This window comes from Notolepis coatsorum (assembly GCF_963971535.1).
Source record: "Notolepis coatsorum genome assembly, chromosome: 19".
Taxonomy (NCBI): Eukaryota; Metazoa; Chordata; class Actinopteri; order Aulopiformes; family Paralepididae; genus Notolepis; species Notolepis coatsorum.
The window spans coordinates 34,984,663-34,993,386 of record NC_140183.1 but is presented as its reverse complement, the minus strand read 5'-3'; the positions used below and the strand labels follow the sequence as shown (position 1 = coordinate 34,993,386).

The window sequence follows — 8,724 nt, the reverse complement described above, 5'->3', positions numbered from 1 at the left end:
GATGGCCGATAGTGAGTTAAGACAAATAATTCATTTTAAAAATCAGGTTGGTTCTGGTGCAATACCGGTAGACGCTGGCCTGCAGAATTATGCTACTGTGTGGAGTCAGCTCCAGGTGCAGGGGGATAGGCTGGTGCGGATTCCTCCTGCAAATTCCGATGCAGCCTCTCGGGTACAGGTGGTGCTCCCGCAGTCAATGGTGCCTGGGGTTTTAGAGCAGCTGCACAATGTCTCCACCGGGGGGCACTTGGGGGTGCAGAAGCTGCAAGGGAAAGTTAAAGACCGGTTCTATTGGCCAGGCTGGTTTGGCGATGTCAAGAGATGGGTTAGAGAATGTGTCGATTGTGGTTCAAGGAAGAGTCAGGGGAAGCGGCCATGTGCACCCTTACAGACCTCCAGGGTATCTAGGCCTTTTGAACGGGTGGCACTCGACATTCTTGGCCCCCTCCCCGAGACCCCTGGGAAAAATAAGTATATTTTGGTTGTGGGGGACTATTTTTCCAAATGGACAGAGTCTTTTCCATTGCCTAATCAGGAAGCACGGACAATTGCCAAAGTCTTGACCGAGGAGTGGGTGTGTCGTTTTGGGGCGCCAAGGAGTATCCACTCCGACCAAGGTCGTAACTTCGAGTCAAACCTATTCAGGGAGTTATGTAGGCTTCTGCACATGCAGAAAACAAGGACATCCCCCTACCACCCCCAGTCAGATGGCCTGGTGGAGCGCTTTAATCGAACCCTTTTGTCCATGTTGGCTCTCTTTGTGGAGGACAATCAGTTAAACTGGGACACACTGTTGCCTTATGTTATGTTGGCCTATCGTAGTAGTGTGCATGCTAGCACCTCCTTCACCCCATATAAAGTACTGTTTGGACAGGAAATTGTTCTGCCAGTAGATATTATGCTGAAGGTGGGCAATCAGGAGTCCTGTGACTCGGTGGACAATTATGTGTCTAGGTTGCGGGATACATTGTCCACGGTGGTGGAAGCAGTTAAAAGGCACCAGGCCAGGGCCTCGGAACAGCAGAAAAAGTCCTATGACTTTAGGGCCAATTTTCAATATTATTCCGAGGGGGAATTGGTTTGGGTTCAGAATAAGGCCAGGAAGCGTGGGGTGTGTCCCAAGCTCCAGAGGCGGTACAAAGGTCCCTTTAGAGTGGTGGAGAGGGTGACCGATGTGCTTTATAGGCTAGTGCTAGTGGAGGGAGGGCCGGAGAGTGTGGTTCACTTCAACCGACTCAAACCTTTCACCTCTTCTTTGACAGCCCCGTTAAATCCAGTACCAGCATCCAGGAGATCTAATCCGAGGAGTGGGCCAAACCTGGCCAGCCGGCGTCAGTCCTCGGGGTTCCCGTTTGGTGCCAGTTGGGTCGGCCATCGATCGTCCAGCCGGGATGGCTCTGCGGGGGGGAGGCCACCACCGGAGGACCAGACAGGCGTTGATCGGGGGCCGGAGGACGCAGACGGAGCACAGGAGGAGCCAGTGGACTGGATCGGCGGCGAGGGTGGACCGGAGGACGCAGAAGGAGCACAGGAGGCCCCAGGAGACCAGACCGCCAGTGATCGGGGGCCGGAGGAAGCAGAGGGGACACAGGGGGCTCCTGCGGCGACTGAAGCTGCGCCCCAGTCGGAGGTGGTGGTGTCCAGTCCGGGGCTGCAGGAAGGTCGGCCTGCAGGGTCTGTCGAGGAGGGACGTCCAGTACGCCAGCGGAGGGTACCCCGTTGGTCTTTAGACTACGACATGTCGGCATAGGACTCGAGGACGAGTCCTTTCTTTAAGGGGGGGGGAAGTGTGATGTGAATGGGCCGAAGTGATGACGTCACGAGCCGGGACTCAAGTGGCTCATTATTGAACGCAGGTGTTTTTTGATTGTGTGCTGGATGAGACGCTGAGACTGTTTGATAAGCCAGTGGGTCTCAGAGATCGAGGTTGGAGCACGCACGCAGTAACCAGACTCTGTTAGGGCCCGGGGGGTGGGGTCGATCGTGGAGAGTTATCCGCCGGCGATGAAGACAAGCTAGATAGCCGTCCATAGTTCCCGGTAGCAAGAGGAGGGGAGGCTTAACCTCCTGGAGATAGTTAGGGACGGGACATAGAGGGTCTGAGTTACATCGCTCCCAAAAGACTTTATACTCGGCTCGTCCTCGCGGACACCGAGTACGTTACCAGGTTACAAATCCAACTGTATCCTGGAGGACCACCGTGTGCCGGAACATTCGTCCGGAGAGTGGACGGGGTCCAACGCTTCGACCCTCGGGGGGGGTCGCGCCGTGCGGCGAGTTAAGTCCACTGTTACCCACACTTGCACTTAATATAGGATTTTGTATTACAGTCTATTTTTATAACTGTGTAGGCCTACTGTATATATATATATTGTATATGGGATATTGTGTAATTTCTATTTACCTTATCTGTATGATATCGTGCCCTTAATTAACCTGCATATTCGACTAGTCCTTTTATATGCCCTATTTATTATATAGCCCAGGCTGGTATATATTGTATAGATATTGTGTGACCCATTGAAGGGGAACAGGGGAAGCAAGCGGGAGGGGTAATTCGGACCTGGGGGAGTCTGCTATAATTAGTGTGTTCAATTGATCCATTTTCTACCGGTGCCTATTTGGGAGTGTGATTAGCGGGCCGTGTGTGTGATTAGGCATCCCCTTTGTATAAACGTGCCGTGCCTCTTAAAGAGGGTGTTTTGACGTGGGTTACTGTAATAGGATGTATCTATGCATGTTCATAATTGCGTGCCTCATATCAGAGGGTGACTGAGTTACGGTTGCAGACGACCTTTACGTGGTCCGATTAGTCCCCCCAATTAGAGACCCCTAGTACCTGTATGAATTAGGTGTTGTAATAAAGTGTCTTATTAGACGTGAGGCCGTACCAAGTGAGAGAGGTGGCGGAGGGTACAGCGAGAGGGTGGGCTGATAGCGGTAGGCGAGGCCCTAGATATTCACATGGACCAGAGCTGGTCGGATAAAGTGTGTGTGACTATTGTTGTACAGTGTGCATGTACCGCACCTCGTTCAAACTAAGGGTTGTTGCCCATATCTAAAGTGTGCTGTGAGATGTGCTCCACCTAGAGGTGAAGGGTTTACCTATAGATGTGATAGTGCTGTAGTGCTGTAATGTATAGAGTGATTAACTTAGAGGTGATATAAATTTACCTAGGGGACGTCTGTCTATACCTGCTGCATTCTCTGGTCCTGTTAAACCCTGCATGTCACAGAAGGGAAAGATGTATTGGCTTCATGGCTCATAGGTTTTAATTGATAGCTCAGATCATTGTTTAGCATAGGACTTAAATAAATAAAGTTGGTATCCCTTGTAAACCCGGTTGTGATGTTGGTTATTTCAGGCATCTGGATAAATAGCAGTTTCCCTGCTAAGTAGCAGTTTCTCCTGCTACTGGTATAACTCACGTATTTATTACAATATGATGGGGAGGGGACTGTACATTAGGAGGGGGTGGGTGGGTGGGAGGGAAATATACATACGGCGGGGAGGGAATATATACATGCGGTGGTGAGGAGACTGTCTATTAGGAGGTGGTGGGGGTTTTGGGCATTTACGGTGGCCAGTTTCGAATTGCAGCCTCCCGTAGGTGCTCTTTAAGAGCGGTTTTGAATGTGGGCAGGGATTCACATTCCTTTACAGCTTTGGGTAGGGCGTTCCACATTGTTGTGGCATAATTGCGAAACGTGTTTAGTCCCTTGTTTGAGCCGAATCTGGGTTTAACATGATTTGTTGAGCTTCCTCTGGTGTAGTGGTTGTGGTATTCACTGACCTTTGGGAAGTATTTTGACATGTACATGGGCACCCCGGTCGTATAGTGTATCTTGTAGACCAGGCCCATTGAACTTGTAAGTCGCTTTGGATAAAAGCGTCAGCTAAATGACTAAATGTAAATGTATGTTCCAACTGGATATATTCAGTTGTGAAGAGGTTTTTCTTCACTAATACATACAGAACTAATACATACATGCATGTCACAAATGTCTTGATTAATTGAAAATGGGGGACCCTGGTGTAAACAAGATGAAAGTATTTTTCTGGTCTGCATCCTCTTAACAATTGTTTGTATTGAGCCGTACTGTAGGCTCAATACAGGCAAAATCTGCATATGGCTCGCCGACAACAAACTATCATTACACATGGGCAAAACAGAGTCCATTCTCTTCGGTTCAAATAACAAACTCAGCAAGACCGACGGCTTCTCAGTTTCAGTGGGTGACAATATTGTCACAAGGAAAGATGAAATTACCTACCCGTGTTCCATCCTAGAGGCTAATCTTTCCTGTGACAAAATGGCATCCAATGTAATAAAAAAAGTCAACCAACAAACTCGATTCTTGTACCGGATCTCCTCTCTGGTAAACAAGAATACCCTGAAGACTCTGGCAGGAGCACTCATACAAGGGTACTACGACTATGCTTGCACCTCATGGTAGCAAAGCACCTCAAAGGCACTAAAAAACAAATTACAAACATCTCAAAACAAACTAGTCAGACTACTGCTTGACCTGACTCCTAGAACCCACCTCACCCCTGCCCACTTTGACAACCTAGGATGGCTTAGAGTAGATGACAGAGTACAGCAACTTGCAATGGGCCTGGTCTACAAGATACACTACACGACCAAGGTACCCATGTACATGTCAAAACACTTCCCAAAGGTCAGTGAATACCACGATCACAACACCAGAGGGAGCTCCACAAATCATGTTAAACCCAGATTTAACCCACGAACCACCTTCAAAAACAGTCTAAAAAAAACACCTACGGGAGACTGCAATTCGAAACTGGCCCCTACAAATGTCCTAACCCAGTTGTACAGTAAATGACAAAGTATGGCTTTGTCAGTATTCCAGTGTACAGTGCCCCCCCCCTACCCAACCCCCCCTCCAATGTACAGTTTCTACGTCAAATGTATATACACTCTTTTTCTGGACACTTTTTGTAACACAAACAGTACTGTATTTGCAAATCTGGTATGTCATAAATGTATAGATGTAGCAGTACTGTCTATCTGTATGTTGTGTATGTCATAATGTTATGATGAATTGAAAATGGGGAACCCTGATGTAAACAAGACGAAAGTCTTTCTCTGGTCTGCATCCCCTTAACAATTGTATGTATTGAGCTGTACTGTACCCATTCTGTAATCTGTTAATAAACTTACATTCTGGCATCTGTAGCTGAAAGCCGCAAATGCGGTCCATCCGCATATCTGGCAACCCAAACCTTCTGTGGGTGACTTTTTTAGTTTCGTCGTAGTGCGCGTGCGCCAAGTTGAGTATGGTTAGTAGTAGTACGGTACGAAGCTACAAGCTAGTGGTCACGAAAACGTCAAGCTTGGTGAAAACACACAATTTATGGACTAAAACTCGACTGTTTTGGAGAAAAGCAGGCGTTGGACCGTCCGTAGTGAGTTTTTTTTTTAATAATATTTGTGAAGACACCCCTTTACTAACGTTGTATTCGGTCCTTGTATCAATGTATTGTATCAGAGAAACATAACGTGGATTGTTTACCCGGCTATCTTTCACGCCATAAACCGACAAACAGAAGATAGCATGTAGCGGTTAGCTAACCTACTAGGTCGATTGTTAAATTTTGAACCCGTTACATTAATCCCACGGTAGTCTAATCTTCAAAACGCCAAAACTGGCATTGTTTAGATATCAATGATTGAGCATAACAAAAAGAAACATGATCTGGATAATGGCGTCGCCTCACACAGGTCAGTCTTTCCCGCAACCAAGTAATGCTCAGTGACTAAATACTTCCTAGAACCCGCCTCCTCTTTATACTCCCCGAGTCCATTGGGAGAAACAACTGCCGATCGATCAAGTAACCAGGAAGTCCACTATTCGAGCCATTTCGAGTTTCACCGAGCGATGTTTTGATCTGATAGAATCACGAAATGTAGCTTTGTTTTATATTTATTGGCTCAGCTACGTTTACCTACGCATTATAGCAGAAAAACCCACCAGTCTACTATATACAAGTTACTGATACTGATAGTTACTAAATATACGTTTAGTAGTGAGTTCCATCCTAGAGAGGCAAATATTTCCTGTGACAAAATGGCAATGTAATAATAAAAAAAAAGTCAACCAACGAACAAGACTATTGGGGATCATCCCTATGTTCCCCGGGCCCTATGTTCCCCGGGTTCTATGTTCCCCGCTTTGATTGATTAATAGATTGACATTTTTTATTAATTTTTATTATTTTATTAATTATTAATGTCCGCCTTGTTTCGAACGGTTAAGCTTAGGCCCTCTTTCGAACTGGTTAAGGTTAGAGTTTGGAATCAGGGCTGGTGGTCTAAAATTTTCAATCAATCAATCAAAGCGGGGAACATAGAACCCGGGGAACATGGGACCCGGGGAACATAGACATGCTCCCGTTTCTTGTACCTGATCTCCTCTCTGGCAAACAAGAATACCCTGAAGACTCTTACAGGCGCCCTCGTTCAAGGGTACTACGACTATGCTTGCACCTCATGGTACCAAAGCACCTCAAAGGCACTAAAAACAAGATTACAAACATCACAAAACAAACTGGTCAGACTACTGCTTGACCTTACTCCTAAAACCCACCTCACCCCTGCCTTCCATACATGTCATAAATGTTATAATGAATTGAAATTGGGGGACCCTGTTTCTGAGTCCCAGACCCATGGCATGTCAACAAACCCGGCAAGAGTCGAGTGGATGAGCACCTCAGAGCTCCTCTTCAACATAACAAGCATTAAACAAAATGACCCAGTCATCTATTCACTTTAGTTTAATACATGAGGCGTTGTCTAATGTTATCTAGCTACTGATAGCTCCTGATATATTCGTTTTCGCAAGTGCTGGCTAGAGATGCCGCGGTATTGATTATTTCCTTACCGCACAAATTTGCAAAATATTTCCTACCGCCGCGGTTATTACCGCATGCACACAAAAAAAAAAAAAAAAAAGTTTGAATGCATTTTTTTTTTTAGTAGTAGTCTACTCTTTATAGCATATAGCCTGCCTCTAGTCTAAATGTCTATTTTTAGAGGATGACTTTGCAGCATGAATATTGTTTGGGATTCGGCAAGCACGCATTAGTTATTGAAAGTGAAACACGGATTCGAAGTTTCCACTCTGGTCGTGCGCCGTTCACTCGGTGTCGCGGGCAGGGGTGGTTACCCCTAACCCCCCCGACCCTTTCTTATTATTATTACTATAAAGTTACTACTTTATAATAAAGGCATTCGTTTTGTGGCATTAACATTATATAGTTATACGTTCAATAACATCAGCGTATTTACCGGACAATAGCAAGGCAAGCAATACTCTATTCATATCTCAGTTCCTTTCTTTGCTCAGAGCGTGCTGAGTTGTCCCATTCTGCGGTCTGTTAATAAAGTTTTCAATCAGACAAGTGTATAGAACGAAGGGCTTTTATTATAACATTCGTTGCAGACAGTAAAATCATTATGTCTCGTTTAGTACTCCTTAGGAGCGATGTAGTCCACTCCGGCGGAGAGTTAAAGCTAACGTTATTAGCCGTGTTGTGATGATCTGACATTCAGGAAGTAAAAACCTAATACGCGCTTGCCGATTGGTGGTAACACACTGCATGACGCTACAACGTGTGACGCGTCTCTCTTCTGACCAATCAGTGGTCTGCAATGTTTCACGTGACTTTTCTGGTACCCAATAGGGTCGCTTGGAACCTCGATAGATGAGTAGGGTATATCTGCAGAGCCGCAAGCCCAACGAGAGGAGGGTAATTTATTATTATTATTATAAAAAACAGCGGTGACGCGGTATTCAGCCTACTCTGCGGTGGCCGTGATGTAACAGCGATACCGCGGTAATGCGGTAATCGCGGCAGCTCTAGTGCTGGCTAGCGTTGGCTAACTAGCTATCGCTCGTGAGCTAACGTTAGCTACCTAGCTAACGTTACTGTTTAAACAAAACTACACAGTCAACTATTCACTTTAGTTGAATACATGATGCATTGTCTAACTGGCTCTACTGATAGCTCCTGATATCAACAAATGCGCATTTCAGTTTAAGAATGATAGGGATGCCCCGTGCCGATCGATCGGCCAGCATGAGACCTCCGTTAGCTAGGTAGCTAACGTTAGCTCACGTTAGCTCACTGTTTTAACGAAATGACCCAGTAAACTAAATAGTTCACTTTATTTTAATACATGATGCATTGTCTAACGTCATCTAGCCGGCTAGCAGTAGCTACAGATAGCTCCTGATATCAATATCTTATAATTGACATTATTCGTTTTTGCAGCTGAACATTGGCTAATTAGCTATCATGCTCCATAACAACACTGCAAAGATGGCAATGTTGAATGTGATTTGACCAAAGCAGAGTATACACACAGACAGTGGAGCTGTTTGCAGATAGCGAGCATTTTGACTTGTTGCGTGGTGGCGATGTCTCGCAGATAATACAACTACAAGTATAATTATATAATATATACAAAATTAAAAAAAAGTTATATATAGCCTAATATTTTTTTTTTATAAAACCAAAAAAGATTGGTATCGGCCGATATGGCTCATAGACGATCGGTATCGGTGGCAAAAAACGTGATCGGGGCATCCCTAGACTGTATGCATCAAAGGGTTAAATCAAGGATTTTTAAGTGATTTAGAGGAAATGTCAAAATATCGCAATATATATCGTGTATCGTGATATAGCCAAAAAAT

General features: G+C 45.4%; 1 protein-coding gene across 2 annotated transcripts in view; it reads left to right on the top strand.

Moving 5' to 3' along the window:
• The first annotated feature begins 5,316 nt into the window (after positions 1-5,316).
• Positions 5,317-8,724, top strand: part of LOC311245765 (uncharacterized protein) — an 83,065-nt gene continuing 79,657 nt past the window's right edge. Inside the window, exon 1 of one of the 2 annotated variants that reach the window (XM_084335742.1) lies at positions 5,317-5,434. The gene's annotated coding sequence lies outside the window, so the exon portion shown is untranslated. The remainder of the gene's footprint in view (positions 5,435-8,724) is intronic. The other variant, XM_084335743.1, reaches the window with a different exon arrangement.